Source organism: Chrysemys picta, chromosome 10 (genome assembly GCF_011386835.1).
Source record: "Chrysemys picta bellii isolate R12L10 chromosome 10, ASM1138683v2, whole genome shotgun sequence".
Classification (NCBI taxonomy): domain Eukaryota; kingdom Metazoa; phylum Chordata; order Testudines; family Emydidae; genus Chrysemys; species Chrysemys picta.
In genome coordinates, this window is record NC_088800.1 from 54,016,808 (window position 1) to 54,038,567 (window position 21,760).

Here is a 21,760-nt window from a genome sequence, read left to right on the forward strand (position 1 = left end):
TGGTGCCCACACCCAGTCCTGCCCCAACCCCACGGTGCCCACAGCCAGCTCCCCCGGCTCTGTAGCACACGCTGCCTCTTCAGCCGCCTCAGTTCATCCCTGCTGCACCCACTGGGCCAGCCTTGCAGCGTCCCTCCACAGCCATCCAGCCCCGCATCGCACAGACACTCCAGCAGGCGCGCTCACCCCCTTCCAGCAGGGACTGTACAATGCAGGGGGCTGTGTACACACCAGGCCTGCTACGCCCTCCCTCCCCCCCAGCTCTGCCGGTGCCCCTCAATCCCAACCCACAGCCCCTGCTGTCTCAGCCCTGGCACCTCTCCCCCCGGCCCTGCCCTCTCCCCCCTCCCCCTGTGCAGAGCAAGGTGCCCACACTGGCTTTGGAGAAGGGTCTGTTTTGCAGCTGGCTGAGAACAAGGTGCTCGTCTCAGCTGTGATCTCAGCCAGCTCCTCCTAGAGCCCAGGGCTCACTAGCACCCTCCCTTGGGAGCCCCCTACCACCGCCTCCTCACCGCAACCCACGTCAGGCCTGGACTGCCAGGACTGCTAGACCCTGAGCCAAGCATGGGGAGGGGACCACAGAGCCAGCCTGGGGTCGGCTGGGATATCAGTGCTCGGGCTGGGCAGAGGGTGGCGCAGGGCAGGGACACTGGCTGAGTGCGGCAGAGAGGCAGCGGGTAGGAGGGGCAGGCCGCAATGTCCCCAGCTTCCAGCCCATCCATCCCTGCACTCAGCACAGCCTGGCTCAGGCCCACATGGCCTGGTCGCTCCCCCCTATGGGGCCCCCAGGACCACAGGGGCTTCAGTCTCGGGTCCAAGACATTCCCACACCAGGCTTAACCTCTGCAGCCTCCTCCCCACCGCAGGGCTGGAGGGATGGGCCAGTGACGGCATCAGAGCACTCCCATTCCAGGGGACAGACGCCCTGGGACTGCCCCCACGACCACCACCAGGCCCCTCCAGCCCAGAGCACAGCCAGCTTCGGGCCTCCGGCACTGACATCTGGGAGGGCTCCATCCCCCACCCCGGCACTGACCCCCCAGGGGGTTCCATCCTGCACCCCCAGGGACCCCAAGGGCAGAAATATCCTAGGGCATCCCCCGCTTTCTACAGGTTCAAGCAATTCCCCCCCCCACACACACACAGGCCCCGTGCTGTTCCCTCAAGCCAGGCTCTGTCTCAGTGGGCACTGCTCCCCGGGGGCGGTTGCTGGCCTGGGCTCTGTGCCAAGCCCTGCCAGCATGGCACTGTGGGGCACTCCCGGCAGTGACCCCCGGCAGTGGGCCGGGTTCGTTTTTGTTCTGCTCCTGACCCTCTGACGGGCCCCGCGCCAGCCCCTCACCCCGCCTGCGTCTGCAGCTGCAGCCCAGCGCCTGGCGCATGAATGGGGGGCTCTTTCCTCTCCAGCGAGCCCGGGGCTGGCAAGCAGGAAGCAGAGACTTCCGCGGAGCCGAGGCCAGCCCTTGCTCCCCCCTGCACATCCTCTCCCCCTGCCAGCCTCCTTCTCCCCCGCCCAGGCCAGAGCCCCTGCCAGCCGTGCCCGTGTGGCACCTGTTCCCTGGCTCTGCCTGGTTCGAGCAGGCCTGTCCCTGCCCCCGCGCCCAGGTGCCCCCCCCCCATGCTGGCACCGGGCCAGGCCAGGCTCAGACGCTCTGGAATGCAAAGCGCCTCCCAGCCCTGCGTGGGGGGCGAAGATCGGCTGGGGGCGGGGGCTGAGCGCCAGGCTGAGCAGGGACGGCAAGGGGAGACACAGCCCCACCCCGGACTCCTGTCTTCCAGCTGGGGCGATGGAGCCTGTGCCCATGGGGCCAGGGCTGTTGTGTGGAGTGTGGGGCAGGGCTGGGGGCAGCTGGCTGGGCTGGCAACAGGCAGGGTGAACTCACAGAGAAGGCAGGACCCCTGAGCGATGCGTCAGTGGGACAGGCCAAGCCCAGTGGCACCGACTGGCCCCCGCACTGGCAGGCTCAGCAGGGCCATGGAGCCTGGCCCAGCCTCTCCTCCCAGGTCCTTACAGCTCCCGCAGAGATTCTGGGCAGGGCGGGGGAGCCAGGCACGCTGCACTGACCTGGGCACTCGGGCCAGCAGGAGGCGCCAGAATAAGGGTTGCTACACACACCAGCCAGCCCCAGTGCCCCCCCACCAGCCAGCGCCCCCCACACCCAGTGCTCCAAACACGCATGCAAAGCGCTCCTGTCCCCTCACACCATCTCCCCTCCCCATCCCCTGCAAACACACCCCTCCTCTCCCCCATCTACTGAACACACCCTCCCCCCACCCCTCTCCCCTGCACACACCCCTCCCCCACTCCCATTACCCTGTGCACACCCCTCCCCATCCCCTGCACACACACACCCTCCCCCATCCATTGAACAAACCCTCCCAACCCCTCTCCCTTGCACACCCACCCCTCCCCTTCCCCTGTGCACACCCCTCCCTTCCCCTGCACACACCCCTCCCTTTCCCCAATCCCCTGCACACCCCTCCCCTCCCCCTGCACACACCCCTCCCTTCCCATCCCCTGTGCACACAAACACACACACACACACATCTCCCTTCCCCCAATTCCCAGCACACACACATGAGCCCTCCCCACTGCCCCTCCATGGCAGGTATCCCGAGAGCAGAGTGGGCTCCTGGTGAAGTCGTGGGGGGGGGGGAGGGGATCAGCTGATCATGCCCCAACTCCACCACCTGCTCTGGGACCCCCAGCAAGTCTCTTTGGGCCAGACTTCTAAAAGCGCTCAGGACCCAGGGGCTCCACTGAGAGCACGGGGGGACCCCCCACTGAGAGCATTACAGAAACCCCTCCCCACAGGGAGCCAAAGGAGATGCTGGGGGTGAAGAAGCCCGACTCCCTCCCGCAGCCAGTGCTTAGCTCCCCCGCACCCAGTGCTTTGTTCCCCATGATGCTCCTTGGCCCCTGCAGAGAGGCGGGGTCCCTGCTTGCCAGGTATCAGTGTGCAGGCAACTGGATCTGCCATTGTCTTATCAGAGGCGCCACTGATATGGGGACCAAGACCCAGACAGCCAGGTGACGCCCATGCTATGTCTCTTCACCTACCCTGAGAGCAATCAGCCTTCTGCCACCCCTGAGGCAACGATGCCACATATAGGGGAAACTGAGGCACAATCTGGCCTCATCAAAATATTCCCACTTCGTCACAGCCTATCAGGGCCGGCTCCAGGGGCGGCCACTCCGGAGGGGGCGGCAGGTCCAGCTATTCGGCGGCAATTCGGCGGACAGTCTCTCACTCCCGCTAGGAGCGAAGGACCTTCCGCTGAATTGCTGCCGCAGATCGCGATAGCGGCTTTTTTTTTCTCTTTTTTTTTTGTGGCTGCTTGGGGCGGCCAAAACCCTGGAGCCGGCCCTGCAGCCTATCCATCTGCCCACCTGCTAGTCTGTCCGTTCACCCATGCACCTGCCTGTCCATCTGTCCCCCCACCCATCTGCGAGATCCCTCTACTCCCCACCTGTCATTCTGCCTCACCGCAGGGATGAGGCGGGGGAGAGCGAAGGAGGCAGGAGAAGAGAAGAGAAGAGAAGAGGGCGGGGGAGAGCAGGGAAATGGAGCAGAGGAGAGAAGTGGGGCCCAGGGAACAGGCAGGAGCCTCGCATCATCAGCCCTTGGGGGAGGGGCCCGGGAAGAGGTTGCCCACTCAGGCAGCAAGTCGCCCTCCCTGGCAGGAACCTGGCAGCCCCCACAGCCGTTCCCAGGTAGACTGTGGGTGGGGAGAGGAAACAGGGCTGGTCAGTGGGGAGCCGGGAGAGCAGCAGGAAACCCCACACTGCCCCCCCCCCAGCAGGGGGAGCTCCTCTTCCATGTGCCCAGGGCCAGGCGCCCGCACACCACAGAGCTCGTGGCAATGGGGGTGGAGAGATGGGGGCCAACGCGGGCCCCTGTTTAAGCTGGGCCCCAACGCTCTAACCCCAGCCTTGCCGCAAGAGGGAACCTCACACTCGTCCTCTCCCTGACTGGCCCTGTCCCCAAGACCACACCTGCGCTGTCCCTGACAGGTCTGGCCCCCTAGACCACACCAGTACTGTCCCCTACAGGCCCTGCCCCCTAGACCACACCGGTACTGTCCCTGACAGGCCCACCCCTGAGAACACATCTGTACTGCCCAAAGCTCCGCCCCTAAGGCCCCGCCTGTGCTGTTCCCGACAAGGCCCGCCCCCCAAGACCACACCAGTACTGTCCCCAACAGGCCCTACCCCCCAGACCATGCCTGTACTGTCCCAGACATGACCTGCCCTTGAGACCATGCCTGAACTGTCCACAACAGGCCCCGCCCTGAAGATCACGCTGGCCCTGCCCCCGAGACCACACCAGTACTGTCCACAACACGCCCCGCCTTCCGACACCACATCTGTAATGTCCCTGACAGGCCCCACCTCCCGCCGGTACTGTCCCTGATAGGCCCCACTCCCTGAGGCCACGCCCACTATAGTGCCCCACCCCACAAAGAGACACCCCTCCACCCCACAAGAACTGCCTGGCCTTGGAAAGTGCAGCAGGCGACTAACTCCTGGTTCTATTCCCCAGGGGGGTCCTCAGCCTACAGGCCGCACCCTGCCCACAGGCCGCACCCTGCCCACCTGGAGTGATGCCCTGGGTTGGGCAGGAGAACCCAGGCCCAGGCCCAGGGGTGGCAGGGCATAGCCAGACAGCCCACTCTGTCTGCAGCTTGTCCCCTACCCAGGACTGAGACAAAACCTAATGTGGTCTGCCCACTGTCATGAGCGGAGGGCATCACTTTGGAGAACGCCCTGCCCCCACAGATATGACCTTGCACACAGTGGTGGGGTCACACTGCCAGAGGTCATGCTGGCGGGGCTGGGGTCACGCCACGGGAATGTCCAGTATTCTGGGGCCGTGGCGGTGGTCACCCAGCAGGCGCACGGGGCCGGCGGAATCCCCGCCCTCACCCCCAACTCCACCCCCCAATTTCTCAGCCCAGATTCCAGATGCTGCCAGGGCATTTCCCAGCCTGCTGAGCCCGGCCCGGCAGACCCGACACCATGCCAAGGGCCTGGGGTTTGTACATGGTTCAGGGCACAGACAGCCCCCAGGACCACAGCCCCTCGCTCACACCTTGCAACCCCAGAACCCCCCCGGCCTCACATACCTCCCCTCACTCCCCCATCCTGCACACGGCCTCACCCCTCCACACACATATGCACGCGCGCACACACACACACTTCTGCCAAGGGGCCCAGCACCCACTTTCCCACAGTGCCCCGGCGCAGTCCCCAGGGCACTGGCATTTCCCTCATGCTCAGAGGCTCCTGGGTCGGGCCCCAGCGCAGCGAGTAGGGCAGGGCGAGGGCAGGGCAGGGCGAGGGCAGCACAGAGTGAGGGCAGGGCAAAGGCAGAGCACAGCGAGGACAGAGCGAGGGCGGCACAGGGCAGGGTGAGGGTGAGGTCAGCCTGCCTTTAGAGCCTGGCTTGAGCCCCATGGACAGGCGGGACCCTGCTGCCAGCCCTGGGGAGGCAGCAGGGGCAGGACTGGCAATGCCCAGCCTGCCCCCAGCATCCATGCCTGAAGGACCCCCAAGGGCCACATGCTGGCCAGACAGGACGATGGCACAGGGAATCCCAGTGCTGGGCACCTCCATGCCCAGCGGGTATCAAATGGGGGAGGGGCCGCACCCCTAGTGCTGCCCCATCAGCCTCTGGTGGCACAGCCCTGGGTGCCAGCCCGGAGCCAGTGGGGGCAGGGGGCACTGGGGTGGGGACGGCCAAGGCCTGTCAGAGCCTGGAGGCCATCCCCTGTGAGGGTAAGCGGCTTGAATCCGCTGTGAACAGGAAGCAGCCGGCCCAGGGACCGGGGTTGCCCCGGGGCGGGAGTCACACAAAAGGATGCTAGGAACTCAGTGCATGCAGTGCCAGCGATGGGACGGGCTAGCCATGAGCTAGACATCCAGTGCCCTGCACCCCACCCCCCACGTCTACCCCTCCCACCCACCCCCATCTGCTCCCAGCTTCCTGGAGCCAGCAAGGGGTGCTGCTGACAGGACAGGCCAGCTGGGGCTGGGGAAGAGCAGGGCATGCCCTGGGGGAAGCTCCTGCAGAGAGGGGGCAACTGGCTATGGGGAACAGAACCCGGGTAGCTGCCAGGGCTGGTCCCGGTCCCAGCTCCACCCTGCCTGACCCAGCTGCTCCACTCAGTCCCCCCAGCCCAGGCGTTGGTGGCTTTCCCGCCCCATCCGATTGGGGCCCCAGCTCCACCCGGCAGGGGCAGGCTGACAGGAGGCCTGAGCAAAGGCCAGGGGTTTGGCCAGAGGCCCAGAGCCTGTGCGCCAGGGCAAGGCACAGGGCAAGGGGGAGGGGGAGCGAAGGGCCTTCCCCCACCCATTCTCCCCAGCCGGCTGGCCTCATCCTAGATTCCTGAGCTGCTACTGGGAGCCAGCATGGGTGGGGCCCGCTGGCTGGGAAAGGGCTTCGAACCGCGGAAGAAACTACTCCCGAGTGAGCAAGCAGCTGCCAAACCAAACTGGCCCTGAAGCACAAAATTCCTGGGAACAAACCTTCCTCGAATCCAGAGGAACCGGAACAGCAAGAGACGCCCTGCCTTGCCCCCCAGACATCGCGGCCTGCCATGCCCACCGCAGCAGGGGCAGGCTGGGGGGCCGAGAACACGGCCTGGGGCAGAGCACAGCTAGGTCCTGCCGACGCTCCTCACTCCTGACCCACAACCCCCATTAGCCCAGCCCTGGGTTCCCTGCCCAGCTGTGCCAATGCCCCCCACTCCTGCCCCACAGCCCCCCACTAGCCCAGCCCTGGGCTCCCAGCTCTGCCGCTGCCCTCCAGTCCAGACCCGCACCATGCCCAGCTGTTCATGTCCTGTCCCCCAGCTCTGGGGGTGACCCTCGGCCCGGCACTCTCCTGAACAAAGGGGGAAATTGTGCAGGGTTTTGTGACGTGACCAGTTTTACTTGTGGTTCAGAGGTGGCTTTGGATTCAGGTGTCCTGAGATCCATACCCCTCCTTCAGACAGATGTAACAAAGGGGGAGCCAAGCATGTAAAAATGGGGCAATAGCACAAGCTGGTTCATGGGCACAGGGTAGGTGGCAGGGGCAGGGTAGTCCAGGTGCTAAAGTGTCTCACTCACCTGGGGGAGAGACGTCCCTTCCCCCACACGTCCTGGTCCCTCCCCTGAGCCATTTGCACCCTGCATCTGGCTGCTTTGAAATGTCAATGCCGGGCACTGGACGGCCCAGCCCTGGGGGACTGAGGCTGCCAGTTCCAATCCGGGTCAGGACAGTTGTGCTATCCAACAGCCTCCATGCAGTTGGCAATGGAGCCTAGCACTGCCCCGGGTTGGCAGGCTCTCCAGAGGCCCCACAGACTGATTCTCTCCAGGGGTCCCCCCAAGACAAGGGAGTGTATGGAAGTTGCTGTGATCCCCAGGAAATCACAGCACTGCTCCAGGGGAAAGCGCCAGCGGCTGTGGAGGAGGAGGGCCGGCCATTTCCATGTGCCAAACATGGGCATCCCGCTCCCCCAGCAAGTTGGTGTCACCTGCAGGGGTTGCCCTGGAAATCACCACTCTTCCATCGGAGAGCCTCGGCCGCTGAATCCTCCCTGACCCAAACCCACTCACAGGAGCCTGTGCCCTGGCAAGCTCAGTCCGCCACCCAGCTGAATGCCTGCTTTGCCCTGTGAGCCTGTAATGTGCTCTACAAGGGCCGGGGATCACAGGCTTTGAGGGCAGCACAGGGGATGGGGAGGGCAGACACCAACGTCTGCAGCCTGGCAGCACCTCCAAGGACCCGAATCCTGCTCAGCTTCCCCGAAGCATTGGGGGAAAATCATGATTGTACAGAAATCAATTCAGCCCCCATTGAAATGCAGCCACCTCTGGGCTGGGACAGGGCAGCTGTTTTAACAGCAGACAACAACTCGCTATCCCAGCGTAGGGTAGGCAGTGACAGGGAAGCTAAGGAGCCAGCACGTTCCAGCTAACACCCCAGCTCTTGCTAAAAAGTGGCTTTCTGGGCACTCCAGGCCGGCAGAGCCTCGGTTCCCAGGTTTGTCCCAAGACAGGTGTGTCCATTACATGGGCCTAGGTGCAGGCCAGCTGTAGCCACACAGAGGTGTCAAACGGGGCACCGAGAGCAGTATCGAACCCTGCCCACACACATGCAGCACAGGACTCTGTGGGTCCCAATCTCATCCCATGGCACAAGAGCTCCCCACTGGGCACAGGCCATGTCCCAGGAAACAAAGGAAATTGAGCTGGGGCTGTGGCAGGAGGGAATCGCGCACACACAGGCCAGGAATCCCTCCGGGCCACAACTCAGAGCATTGGGGCCAGGGATCGGTAGCTTGGTGGGCACCATTTTCAGAAGCAGCCTGTGGTTTGGAGGGGCTCCATGTGCTCAGGACTCGGAGGGGCTCCATGTGCTCCAGGGACTGGGAGCTCGTCAGATCACCCTGTCAGGCTGGACTGCCCAGTAGCGGGGTACAATTCATCAGAGCCAGGGCCGGCTCCAGGCATCAGCTTGCCAAGCAGGTGCTTGGGGTGGCCACTCTGGAGAGGGGCGGCTCGTCCAGCTATTCGGCGGCAATTTGGCGGACAGTCCCTCACTCCCGCTCGGAGCGAAGGACCTTCTGCTGAATTGCCGCTGCAGATCGCGATCGCGGCTTTTTTTTTTCCCCTTGGGGCGGCAAAAACCCTGGAGCCGGCCCTGATCAGAGCAAACCCAAGGGCCGCAGGGCTGGCAGGCAGGCTCTCTGCAGGAGCCAGTGCTGTGCAGAAGCCCCTGTGTGGCACTAGGAGGTGCTGGTGTACAGCTGGGGTGTAAAAGCAGGGTCCTACCTGCTCCTGGGTCCTACAAAGCCCTGCCACTTTGCCCAGTGAGCAAGGACAACCCCAGCATGCCAGTTGCCTTCCACTGCTGCCCAACCTGCGGGGCCAGGCGTAGTCAAAGGGCTCTTGGGCGCTGCTTGCTCTTGGGTGCATAGGAGATGAGCAGGGCCATGGAGACAGACGTTATCACCAGGTTCCTAGTGCACTGAGGGCTGCTTTGCTGGCCGGTTTCCTCCATGTCCCCTGGCAGGAGCACACTGGGCAGTGGGCACCCCTCTCTACAGGGGTGGGGGTCTGGCTGGGAACAGAGGGGGGCTTCAAGAGATGCCACGGAATGAGAGTCTCTCTTTGCAGCCCAGCCTGGCCTCACCACAGTGCCCAGCTATGACCCCACGAGCACCAGGGAATGGCCGATGAGATGTCACATGGGGGATCTTGGGTTGCAAAATGGTGGAAGTGAGTCCATCGCCTGAGCCTCCCCAAAGACAAACCAACCCCCAGAGGGTTCTCTAAGGGGGGGGCTAAGAACAAATGGCCTGGAATTGCGTAAAGGCAGCAGAACTCGACCAAGCTGCTATCTGGCACGGGAGGAGCCGCTCTGCTAGTGGGGGGGCTCACAAAGTGGGGATCCGGGCTCTCTGGACTGGACAGGCGCTGCAAGGCCTGACTTCGCCAGGAAAGTCACCTGGTAACAAGCACAGGCTGCATTATGGCCAGTGCTTTTCTTTGACCCGGAACCTGGTCCGCAATCTGTGCGCTTGCTTTCATTTGACCCTTTATCTCGGGCTCTGTTAAATCAACTTCCCATCTCTGCCCAGCTCAGGAGCATGTTGAGCTGAGGGGGAAGTGGGGTGCAGCGGCGGGTGTGCACGTCCAGGAGACAAGGGAGGGGCACTCAGGTGGGCTGTGTACATTGCTGGCCCACCCTGGGAAAGAGCCCCATATGAGCCCCCTGCCCACTCATATGGGGGGCATGAGCGGGGCTCGTGGAACCCGGAGCAGAGCGCCCGTGGTGCCAGCAGCTGGGGAGTTTCCCCTGGTAGGCCCAGCCGGCGCTCACTCTCTCTGTGAGCAGGTGCTAGGGAGACACCCCAGACCCTTGGTGAACCCCTAAAAGTGCATTGGGGGAGCTACCAGAACACTGCAGCCAGCGCAGGCTGAGCCCACTGAGCCAGGCAGTTGCTGGCCCTGCACCCTACTCTGGAATGTGGGTGCAGAAGAGGGGATCAGGGAGTAGTCCCACCCCATTGGCCTGCTCCTCCTGGCCTGGCCGTGCCCTGCCACCTTCATACCCCTCACTTCTGTCCAGTGGCCCAGGGGCATGGTGGCCCACAGGGCCATAGGGTAGGGGCCTTTGCTAGGCAGATCCCAATCACCAGCCTAGGATTCTACAGCCACCTCCTGCCATCCTGCCCCTTGTGGGATGGCCTAGTGCCTCCTCCGCAGGGGTCGTACGCAGGTTAAAACCAGTGCTTCCCCTATGAGCGTCCCTCCCCCCCCCGCTTTGTGTCAGGCTCCCACTGACCCACAGAGCCAGTTCTGGGGGGGGAGGGCGCCAGCCCTGAAGTGCTGCCATTAGCTGCTGCAGAACCAGGGCACAGCTGGGTCCCATCAGGTAATGGCCTGGAGGGGGGTGTAGGTTAGTCAGTGTCTGGCCGTGGGCTCAGAGGCCGGGTGCATGGTGGGTGGGAGGGAGCCACTGGCACCCACGGTGGGGGCAGCATCCATGCCCTCAGTTCAAAGTCAAACATGGCTGCCCCGCAGCAGAGCATTTGCCTGTTCCACAGGCGTGATACTCTCAGATATCCCGGGAGAGCTGGAGCACGTCCAGCCCTGCCCCCGATTCCTCCAGGGCATGGGCAGCCCCGGCGCCATCGCAGCAGAATCTGCTAGGCCCGGGAGGGGCCGAGAACAAGCCAGCAGCATCCTGAATGCTTCACCTGGGCTCCTGCCAACGGGGAGCCGGCCGGCCCCAAGCTGTCTGTGGAGCCGCAGCTGCGTCGTGAAGCTGGCCAGAAATAGCAAGGGAGAGAAACAGGGAAGGTCCAAAAGACACAGGGATTGTCCTCATCTGCGCTGCCGTGCCAGGGCTCAGAGAGGGAGGGGCAAGCCCTTCCCAGGGAGCCTCTGCAGGCACTTCTGAGCCCTAGCAGGGTCCAATCCACCCTCATGCTCCAGGGCAGAGGCAGGAAGGAATCGCCCCGCGGCCCCATCAGGTGAGTGGGGAGGGAATCAAGGCTCCCTCCTAAGCAGCTGGCTGGAGAAAGAACCGACTTTGCCGTGTATCCAGGGGAGAGAGAGTGGGGCAAAGACCAGGGCCAACCCTGCGCCCCATCAGAGCAGCCTCCACCTCCACAAACACACGCAAGCGGGGCAATGGGCCCTGAAATGCCCCAGCCGCCTGGCAGCACTCGCGATGGCCCGCGGGCAGGCTAACGGCAAGGCCAGCGCGGATGGGGATGGATGGGCGATGCTCCGGTCAAGCCAGAAGCCCGGGCAGCAGCAAAGGGGAGCCCAGCCACCACTCCTCTGGAGACGAGGCTGAAAACCACGCCCGTTCCATGGACCCCCATGAGAGAGGAGACCCGGGCCCCTAGTGCCTGGGTACTGAGAGATGCTCCCGGAGCCACAAGCCCATCTGCTCCAGGCTGGATTGCACATACCAGTTGTGGCCGGGCACCTGCTGCACAGCCCTGCTGGGCTGGCCAGGCAGGGCATTGGGGTGGGGAACAGACCCGGGGCGGGGGGTGATGGATTCAGAAATGGGAGGCGGGGTCTGGCACCAGGCATGGGATACACCAGCTGTGTGTGCCAGCCCCCCGTGCAGTGCTGTGGACAGAGCCACTGCGCCCCTAGTCTCATGGTGACACATCAGCCTGGCCCAGGGAGCCCACACAGGTGGGAGCTGAGGGGATTCAGGGGAGGATGGGGTGGCCGGGGAATGCAGCCTTCTCACATGCAGGCTGCTCCGGGAAAGAAAAGGGATGTGGGAAAAGGGATAGGAGTGGAACCCTCTACTCCAGCGCTTTCCCCTACTTCTCTGATGGTGTGGGGGAGCTGCGGGACCCCTGCGGGGCCAGCACCCATGATGGACACATGGAGCATTAGAGGCTGGTTGTGTTAACGCTATCCATGGACTGCCAGGCTGGCAGAGATTGTATTCCCGGCTAAATGGGTCACATAAGGGAGGCCAACCGTGGGAGGAGTGGGGGGTGTAATTAATGCAAAGCACCAGGAGTGGAACAAAGCAGGTAACAGCTGAAGCCGCTCCTCCACTCCTGGAAACAGCCCCCGGCCTGGTTTGACCTGGTTCAGCAGACAAAGGGCCCTGAGCAGTAAAACAGCCTGGCCTGGGGAGAGGGTGACTCACTGAGAGGCAGGAGGCTGGGACCAGAAACAGCCCTGCAGGAGGAGAACAGCCAGACCTGCCCAGACGTTGCTCAGTGGGATCATGTGTTTTAGACACTTCCATTCTGAGGAAACAGTACTTTGTCTTAGGAGCTCTAACTGGGCACTGGCTGCCCCTGCCCCAGCAGAACGGGACAGCAGGTGCTGCACTGAACTCAAACCAACAGAGGGGATCACAGAGAGACCCGAGAGTCTGCAGCCTTGGGCCCGGTCTGGAGGTCACAGGATCCTGCCCTGAGACAGGTGAGGGCTGGAGGCCTGAATGGGTGAGAGGGGTAGCGTGCGTCCCACCAGCGATGCCAATACCAGCATCAAGAGAGGTGCTGGGGCTGCCCACCTGCCCCCAACCTGGGTCTGGAGGAGCCAGAACCCCTTTCCCACAGTGCAGGAGGGCAGCAGCAGGAACCGAACCCAGAGCTCTAAGAGGCCACATGGATGCTGTGGAATATGCTGCCCAGATGAGGAGGCAGCGTGGATCAGCCAGATGGTACTTCTAGCAGCTGGGTTGGAGTCACGTGGCGCCCTGCCCTGAGACGGGGCGGGTCTGGGCCAGGCTTTCTGTTGAGGAGCAGCGGCCTGGAAGGGTCAGTCGGCTTGCTGTTTGTTTTTTCCATTAGAATGTCAGGCCTCATCCCCTCAGCTTTCCTGGGAAGACTCTGGGTAAGAGGGGAGCAGGAGAATTACAACCAGAGGGAGAGGGTTGACCATAAGAAGGTAAGAACGGCCATACAGGGTCAGACCAATGGTCCATCTAGCCCAGTATCCGGTCTTCTGACAGTGGCTGGTGCCAGGTGCTTTAGAGGGAATGAACAGTACAGGGCAATCGAGTGCTCCATCCCCTGTCGTCCACTCCCAGATTCTGGCAATGGAAGGTTTAGGGACACCAAGAGCATGGGATTGCCTCCCTGACCATCTTGGAAAAAGCAAACGCCGGCCTGTCAGTGTGGCATGACGGGCTATTGAACCTGACAGTGGCCTGCTCCTCCTTTTCCCCATGTGTCCACAGGAGTTTCATCAGGGGTTGCTGGACAGTCGAGTCCCACCACGCTGCGCCCCTCCTGCAATGCTGTTAGAACAGCCCTGGCTGGTCCACGGATGGGCCAGACCCTCTCCAGAGTGGCTGGCGGAGGGGAGAGGCTGTAAAAGGAGGTGCAGAGTGTTTCCAGTACACTGGGGAGAATCTCACCGGTGCTAGGAAAGAAAGCGTCTGAATGCTGCGGGGGGGGGAAGTCCCCCCCACATCCCCGGGCTGTTCAGAGTGATGCCAGCCGCCAGGGTGGCCCTGCTCACAACATGTGCACCCAGCACCTGCAGACTGGCTGGAGCTGGGACTCCCGCAGCTGCCAGTTGCAAGGGCAGAGTGTCCCTGGAACTTACAGAGGGAGGATGGCTGGACAGCGACCCAGGAGAGCTGCGTCCAGTTCCCAGCTGTGCTACAGGCTCCCTGGGGGACTCTGAGCAAGCCCCTTTGTCTTTGTGGGCCTCAATTCCTCACCTGGCCAGTGGGGTGAGAACCCTTCCTCTGTCTGACTGGCTCAGTGGGCAGGGTCGGCCTCTCACTGGGCAGCACCTGGCACAATGGGCACTACTGCCATCCAGTGAGTTACTGTGAATACTCCTGCACTATATGGATCCCACGCTGGGACTGCCACCTCCTCTGATGCCCCTTAGAGCCTCCCCCTCCAGGACAAGCCCTGCAGACCCCTCTTCCCTTCCTAACCCAAGACGGGTCCTGCACAGAGGGAAGAGTGGGAACCCTTCTCTCCTCAGCCACCAGGGTGTCGTACCCAGAGGGCCGTGCAAGCACTAGGCTGGCAGCTGGTGGTCTGATCGGGAGGCCAGGTGGCTGCTCCCTACGGCCCCAGCCCCGGCACGCAGTAGCCAGATTGGCTTGTCTTGGCTGCTGGGAAGGACACGGCCCTGAGCTACAAAATAAGCCTTTCAAACAAGAGAGCCTTTTAGCAGCTCGCAGCCTCCTTGGCACCGGGGCCGTCTGCCGAGGCCTCGCGAGGGCAGCAGTCTGTCTGCTAGCTCCCTGCCCCTTTGTGTCTTGCCAGGCTAGCCCTGGGAAATGCCAGGGGCTAGGGCTTTTGCAGGCAGCCCCCTCCCCACCCCCCTCCAGCACCATGGCAGAGCTGGAGGACAGGTCCAGCACCGAGGCAGACGCTCCTGTGCTTCAGTGTGGGAAAGGCTCCGCCAGCCAGTTACTGCCCCCTGCCAGGAATGAATGCACAGTTCCGGGCAGTTTCGGGAGTGGCAAAGCGCATGCTCAGCTGAGCCACATCACACGGCTCCCCGGATGGGCCCGCAGGCATGAGACAGGCTGGGGTCTCCCCGGGCTTTGCAAGGTGGGCACCTAGGGATACAAGAAAGCCAGGATGTGCAGGGAGGCTCTGCCTTGGGGCCTGAGGATAGAGAGCCTGTGCCTGGGGTAGATGAGCAAGGGGGCTCCCTTGGGCTGGGGGTAGAAGGGAGCCCAGGGCAGGGACGGGGCCAGGGAGCTCACAGAGCCCACTTCACTCCATCTGTTTGTTTCCCAGTGGCTTTTCCCCTGGGAAGGGAGCCAAATGCAGAGAGCTCTGGCTCTCCTGAGCACCTGCTTGAGAGGTGAGGAATGTAGGTGGAAAGACGCAAGGAGGGAGAACCTGCTGCAGACAGGGCCCAGTTCACGAGTGGGGCAGCCTGAGGGCAGGATCAGGGCTGTTCTCACCCCAGCACAGGGGTTAGGGACTCTAGAAGGTGGGCAGGTCCGGCTCAGGCTTTGGGAGGGCAGGTGACCCACCGGAGAAGGGGCTCAGCATGCTGCAGTACACAGACAGCAAAGCAAACCAGCCGTGGGCTGAACCATGGCAGCGGGTAAAGTGCCACTTGACACCCTCGGGCCATGGGACTAGGAGTGGTAACAACTCATGGTCAGCTCTTTCTCCCCAGCCAGGCCGTGTAGGGCCCTGCTCTTGACAGGGGCTCTGCAGGGGAGGGGGGCTTTCGAAGGCAACGCACGCTAGCGATTTCAGCACGGGCAGGGATTGAACTCCGGGGCCCAACGCAGTCACCTCCCAAGCTCTGGGTGCTGAAGTTGGAGGACCCCAGCGGGAGGGAGAAGTTTAATATCAGATCCCTGCGGGAGGGGGATTTATTAGCAGACATTTCTCAACATGCAACACCTGGAGATCAGCCCCAGATACCCCACCCCAAGCCTGTCGTGGCACTAGATTCTGCCCCTCTGCCTTCCACCCCAGCCCCTGCCACCCACCCCAGCTCCACCAGCACTTGTTCTAATGCCCCAAGCTCCTGAGCTGAGTCAGAGAGCCACCGTCTTCCTCAAATCCATCTGCCAGAGAAAGGTCCCCTCTTTTTTCCCCCTGAGACATGGATCCCCCATGCCCCCAACCTCCAAATTACACCGGCCTGAGGCCCTGCATGGCCAATACACCCAGGTGATCATTCTAGGGACAAACAAGGGATTGCAGGTCCTTGTTACAAACACTTCCTACTGCTGATTTCTCTCTCTGCCTGGGCTCTGCACAGCTGGACTCCTGCTAACTCAGGGCCCTGGAGATGGAGGGAGACAAGAATCCCAGTGCAGATGTGGGGCACACGCCGAGCCTGTGAGCACTCAGCGCGGCTGGCCTAGCACAGCTACTGGCCTGCCCTCATGCCCATCAAACCCCATCAGGGGGTCCCTCGCTTACGTCGCACAGCTCCCCCACCATGGAGCATCATGAACCTGCAGTTCAGGTTGCTGCAGCGCATTTCCTAGCAACGCAATCATGGAACAGACAGGACATTGCCAGGGAAAGCCAACGTTCATGGACCATGTCAACCTCCCCTCCCCCGTCCGGCCACCCAAACACCCACGTCACCCTCACCTCCCCCGCCCAACCACCCAAATGCCACCACCCAGCCTCCTCTCCCCCACCCGGCCACCCAAATGCCCATGTCACCCTCTCCTCCCCCACCCGGCCACCCAAACGCCCATGTCACCCTCATCTCCCCCAGCCGGCCACCCAAATGTCCCCACCAGCCTCCCTTCCCCCGCCTGGCCACCCAAACGCCCATGTGCGCCACATCGCATAGGCTGGGGGAGGCTGTGCCTCCCCAAACAGCCCGGGGTGATCCCACCCACGTTCCTCTTCAAAGCCCTGCTTGCCCTTCCCTGCTTGGCCCCAATGGCCCAGCCCAGGCAGGCCGCTCCTCTTCAGGGAAGCAGCGTGCTGGGGCTGGGGCTAGGGTGGCCAGGACTTGGGGTGGCTGGGGATGCCCTGCGCTGGGGGGCCCCAGCGTGGGGGGGTGGGCTGAAGGCACTGGGGCTGCCCGCCCTGTATTTGGGGGGCCCGCATGCCACCCACCCGCCCTCCCTGTGCTCAGGGGCTGCGGAGGGGGGGAGGGAGGACTACATGCTGCCCATCCCCCTTGTGCTTGGCAGCTGGGGGGGGGGGCCGTGCGCCGCCTGCCTGTCCTGTGCTAGAGGACAGGGAGGGAGGGCCCACGCACTGCCTACCTGGTGCTCCAGGGCAGTTGGTGGCCACGGGGAGGGGGAGCTCTGGCGGAGAAGGGGGGCGGATGCTCAGGCGGGGGGGCAGGGCCCTCTGGTGCTTCACCTGCCACCCATGCAAATGCCTGTGCCAGCCTCCCCTCCACTGCCTGGCCACCCAAATGCCCCCATCAGCCTCCTGCCCCCCACCTGGCCACCCAAACACCCATGTCACCCTCCTCGTCCTGCCTGGCCACCTAAATGCCGGTCCCAGCCTCCCCTCCCCCACCTGGCCACCCAAATGCCATGCTAGGCAAACACATTCACACCCTACCAGCTGCACCACAGACCCTCTTTCAGCTCCAGCACCCAGTACACCGTCCCGCTCCCCCCCATCACATCACCAGCCTGAGGAATGCATGTTCTCCACAGACGGAGGCGCAATGCTGAGCGTGCCCACGGTTTGGGCTGTACGTGTGAATATGCTGGTGAGGCCCTGGGCATGCCGTGGCTGGGTGTGTGTTGGTTGGAAGGCAGCGTGCTATGTTTGGGTGGCCAGGCGTGGAGCTACCATGGGAAATGAGGCACAAAGGTGACAGGCCCAAGGGCTGAGAGCTGAGCTGGGACAAGTACCCAGGTCTCTAAATCACCCTCCCGCTTCAGCAACCGCCACTGTCAGCGACCAAAAGCTGGGGGGAGGGGATCTCCTAGGTTTTTGTAAAAATCCGTATTTCTCATCATAGGAAGTCATCCCGTTGGTATCGCTTGGTGGCAACATCCATCCACGTTAGAAGCAGAATGAGGTAGGGGGCTGGAGTGGAGAAATCCGGGCTGTGCAGAGGGGCACGAGGCTGGGTAGGCAGGGAGCAGAGCTGTATGGGGCTGTGTGGGGAGGGGCACTTGCTGAGCCATGGGGCTCTCTGCTGTCTCCTTGACTCCCACTGCACAGCCATCCCCAGCCCTGCTGCCTGATCTACGCCCCAATACCCGGGCCAGCTCCCTTCCCTTCCCCCTCAGTTAGAAACTGTTGCTATTGATTCTCAACATCTTTTCCCTGGGAGGTGCTGGGCACAGGGGCGGGGTGACCTTCAAGATCTGGGGAGTGTGGGTTTATTAGCCAAAGACTGGAGCGTGCCAGGGTCAGATTTCCAAAAGGCTCACGGTCGAAGTGTGACCTGACCACAACAACGGTACAGAAATGTCAGCTGTCCTCTGCTGCATCCTTGTGCTCGGTCCAGCACTGTGGTGTTGGAGAGGAATTTCAGCCTGGCGTGAAGGGCAAGTCTCAAGTGAGTCACTCATTTCTGCCACCTCCACAAGACTCCAAACACACATCACCCACCACTGAAATGCTACCACCTCTGGAGGGAAACCCAGCAGCCATTTAACAGGGCACAGCAACACTCCAGTTTAATTCAGGGAATGGGGGAGAAGATCTTATCCAGATGAAACTACCAGGGGAAGTTTAGCTACCCCAGGTAGGATTTGGCCAGGATGACCCTTCTGTGGTACAAAGCACGCCATGACAACAAGCAGGCACAGAAAGACCAGCAGATGGCAACACAGTGCTCCCTAGTACCAAGGTGGGGCATTGGGCCCATATTGAAGAGTGTCCCCTAATGAACCAGCAACACCATAGCCCACTTCTTCTGGTCCCTCCCTTACATGTCTCCCATCACAACCCTGGCCAAGGCAGACCCTGCTTAGCTTGAGAAGTGCATAGCCTGATATCACTATAAACCACATGGTCAGTCAGGGATGGGCTCCATCATCCCAACACACCCATGGCCATGGGGTCTAGGCACCTGCAAGTCCTGAGGTGCCAGCACATGAATTCCCAAACCAAACCACTTAGCTGGACATGCCACTAAAGATCACACATGGCTGCGCAAACCCACCAGCCCACATTGGCACAGGCGCTACAGCAAGGGGCACACAGCCCAGCAGCCTTAGGTTCCATCTCTCCTTGGAAGAGGCAAAACAGACAAGCACGAGCCAGCAGAGTTAGCCACGCCACCACGCTCTCACACATGCATGCATCACCAAAGGGACCTGCTGGAGGGACAGAGCCAGTTCACTGCAGCCTCCACTCCTCAGCCCAAAGTGCGCTGGGAATTCCGGCTGTGCCAGCAGGGGCCAGGCAGACGGTGCCAGCCCAGCTTCCTGTTCATTTTCCTCTCCAGAACAGGATCCCTCATGGGCCCCAGAAACTCACTGCCAGAGCCAACAAAATGAAATTCAGGCCTACTTTGATTGTAAGTGCTGCGGAGCAGAGGTCCCGTCCATTCTCACTGGGGAGCACGCTGCATGTTGGCAGCACTCTAGCAAGACATAAGAAAACTGCAGGGCTCAAAACCAGTCCAGCTGAGGACTTGAGTTATTGACACCCAAACCTGGCCTGCCCCTGCAGGGACCTGGGAGCCCCTCTTCTCTTTGCAATAGCTATTTTCCTCTTCCAGTGGTGTCTGGAGAGTCATGTAAGTCATGCAGCTAAGAGCCCTGGCCGGCTGGAGCCTCTGGTTAGCACCATTTTATACACACTGCCCTGCATTTTCTTCCAGGGCGCCTGAAATGCTTGGCAGAGACAGAGAAAGAAATGTCCTTTCTGCTTCCAAGAGGAAGAGAGGGGGCAGGTTCACTGGAGGGTGACTCCCTAGCCAATCTCAGCAGCCCTGGGCATCTAGACCCAAATTGAAATGAGGGTGTATGTGTGGGGGGGAGGTTACTTGTTTACTGGTAGTTGTGTGTGTGTGTGGGGGTGTTCCTTTGAAACCTGCCCTTACTACAAAGCGTTTGCTTCCACTTAATGAATGTTCATGACACACAACTTCCTCCTACAATCCAGAATACCCCCCCCCCCGATAAAGGCAGCCTGCTGCAACTGATGGCTATTTCCAAAAATGTCTGTGTGTGTGTGTGTGGGGGGGGGCTTTCACGCTGAAGTTTTCTGCTTTATATCTGAAATAAAGGTGGGGGGGGGGAATAGGAGGTCTCACAACAGCACAAGGTGAGTGGCACTTACTGAATCAACATACAAACTAGTTATTAACAACCTGCTCCCCCCTGCACTAGCTCTACCATATCAAGCCCAAGACACCCCCCAACAAAAAATCCGGGGGAGATCTGCAACCAATCTCTTGCAATCTTTATGGAAAGTGACTCCGCCAGCCAACCCCCGCCCCCGCCCCCCCAACAAGCAAACAGCACGACAAAGAGTTGGCAATATCACAGCCCGGTGCACTGAGGGCAACGCGGATTCCCTTACCTTTTCTACGGGGGAGGGGGGAGACAAGCCTCTGCTCCTCGCCGCTTTGTGTGTCTCTTGCCTGCTGCGGGGGTTGAGATGGAGCGGGGTGTCGGAGGATCGTACCGGAATTTTCACAGCAGACTGCAAATTGGTGAAGCAGGGAGGACAGGTTTCCACGGGGCCCCGGGAGCCGAAGCAAATGGGGAGCTCGCCTGGAAGAAGAAAGAGCGGCTTTCCCTGGAACACCCCCAGCGCCTGGGCCGTCGGCTGCTCCGCCACATCTGCAGCTCCGGAGATCAGGGATGTTTGCCGTTGCCTCTAGCGCTGGATTTGTGTCTCTCCGTCCTGGGGAAGGAGGGTGGAGGGGCTGGTCTCTGCTTCCAGGCGGCAGGCTCCTAGGTGGGGAGGGGGCTTGCGGCGCAAAGCGAGCAGGGGCTGCGGGGAGATGGAAGCGTCTCTTCTCCTCCTCCGGCTTTTTTTTGGTGTGGGGGGGGGGAGTGAGTGGTTTGAAAGGAAAAGGCTGCGGATCAGAGGTGATCGCCTGTTTCAGGGGAAAAGAGGAGAGGGAGGGAGGGAGGAAGGGATGGTGGGTGGGTGGATGGATGGATGGGGGTGTGAAGGGGGGTGTTATTTCCCAGCGTGATTTATTGCAGCCCTGCGGAGCTGTCTGAAATTGACCAGCGCTGATCAGTTTCAGACAAATTCTCCATTTCAAGGCTGAACCAAAGGAGCTGAGCGCATGCCCCCCAGCAGCTCCTCCCCTGGCTAGAGGGCAGCACTAGGACAGGCTGGAGAAGCAGGCACACAGCGCAGCCGGGGGGGGGGGGGGGGGGGACGCGCACAATGCAGTCCCAGCCCCGGCCCACCACCCACCTCCCCACATTCCCCAGGAAATCCCTGCAGGAATCCAGCTCCCCCGCTGCGCCAGGATCAGGGAAGGTCACAGGCTGCAGCCCGGCCGCTGCAGGGAGGCGAGGAGAGCTCCTCCGGGCGCAGGGGTGTGAGCAATGCACCCCGGGGGGCAGCTGGGAAACGATGGCTGCCCTGCATTCCTCTCTCACACATCCTTTGCCCGTTCCCTCCCTCAGCCCTGCGGCAAGGGCTGAAAGGATCGGAGAGGGGTAGGAAGCCCCAGGGGAGGGGGTGGCAGGCAGGTTCCACAGCAGCACTTTTATTTTTGGTGCCCTTTTACATTCCCCGCTGGTTCTCTTTGCTAAGTGGCTTAAGGGAGTTGCGAAGAAGGGGCTAGGTCTGGTGGTTCCATCAGGACTCGTGGAGTCTCTTCTGAGCTCTGCCACCGATTTGCTGTGTGGCCACAGGCAGGTCACTTTGCCTCAGTTTCCCATTGGTAAACTGCTACTATTAATGAAGTGCCTTAGGGGGAACTGCCAGGCTCAGCCTGGGAACTAACGCCTGCAAAAGTGGTTTGAGGTTCTCACGTGAGAGGGGGCACAAAATCCTTGCAGTAAATGAAACTGCTGTGAATTACCTGGGCATAGAGGGGAAGGAGAGACCAAAGCATCTGCGTGAATGGTGTGTGTGTTCAGACTAGAGTTGGGGCTGGCTTGGTGCCCTGCAGTAGTGCAAGGCCAGGCAGCATCCCTGGGCTCTGTGCCCACTCCTCCTTGCCAGCATGGGGCTTTGAGTGCATGCAGGCCAGGGGAGGGTCCAGGGCGCTGGCTGGGAGCCCTTCACCTTGCTCCAATGACCCTGCAGCCAATCCCGATTCTGAAAGTTCTGCCAACTACCTGGTCAGAAGGGGGCAGCCAAAGGCTCCCATAGGGGGGCTGTAGCAGTAGATGGAACAAGAGCCTAA

At 61.8% G+C, this 21,760-nt stretch overlaps 1 protein-coding gene across 5 annotated transcripts in view; it reads right to left on the reverse strand.

Moving 5' to 3' along the window:
• GLIS2 (GLIS family zinc finger 2) overlaps positions 1–20,758 on the reverse strand; it is a 33,729-nt gene extending 12,971 nt beyond the window's left edge. The window contains exons 1-2 of one of the 5 annotated variants that reach the window (XM_065559828.1): positions 19,963–20,754; positions 18,946–19,018 (exon numbers count right to left, since the gene is read on the reverse strand). The gene's annotated coding sequence lies outside the window, so the exon portion shown is untranslated. Of the gene's footprint in view, positions 1–18,945; positions 19,019–19,962 lie in introns of all 5 variants that reach the window. The other 4 variants (XM_065559829.1, XM_042854117.2, XM_008162533.4 and 1 more) reach the window with 4 other exon arrangements.
• Between the last annotated feature and the right edge of the window lie 1,002 nt (positions 20,759–21,760).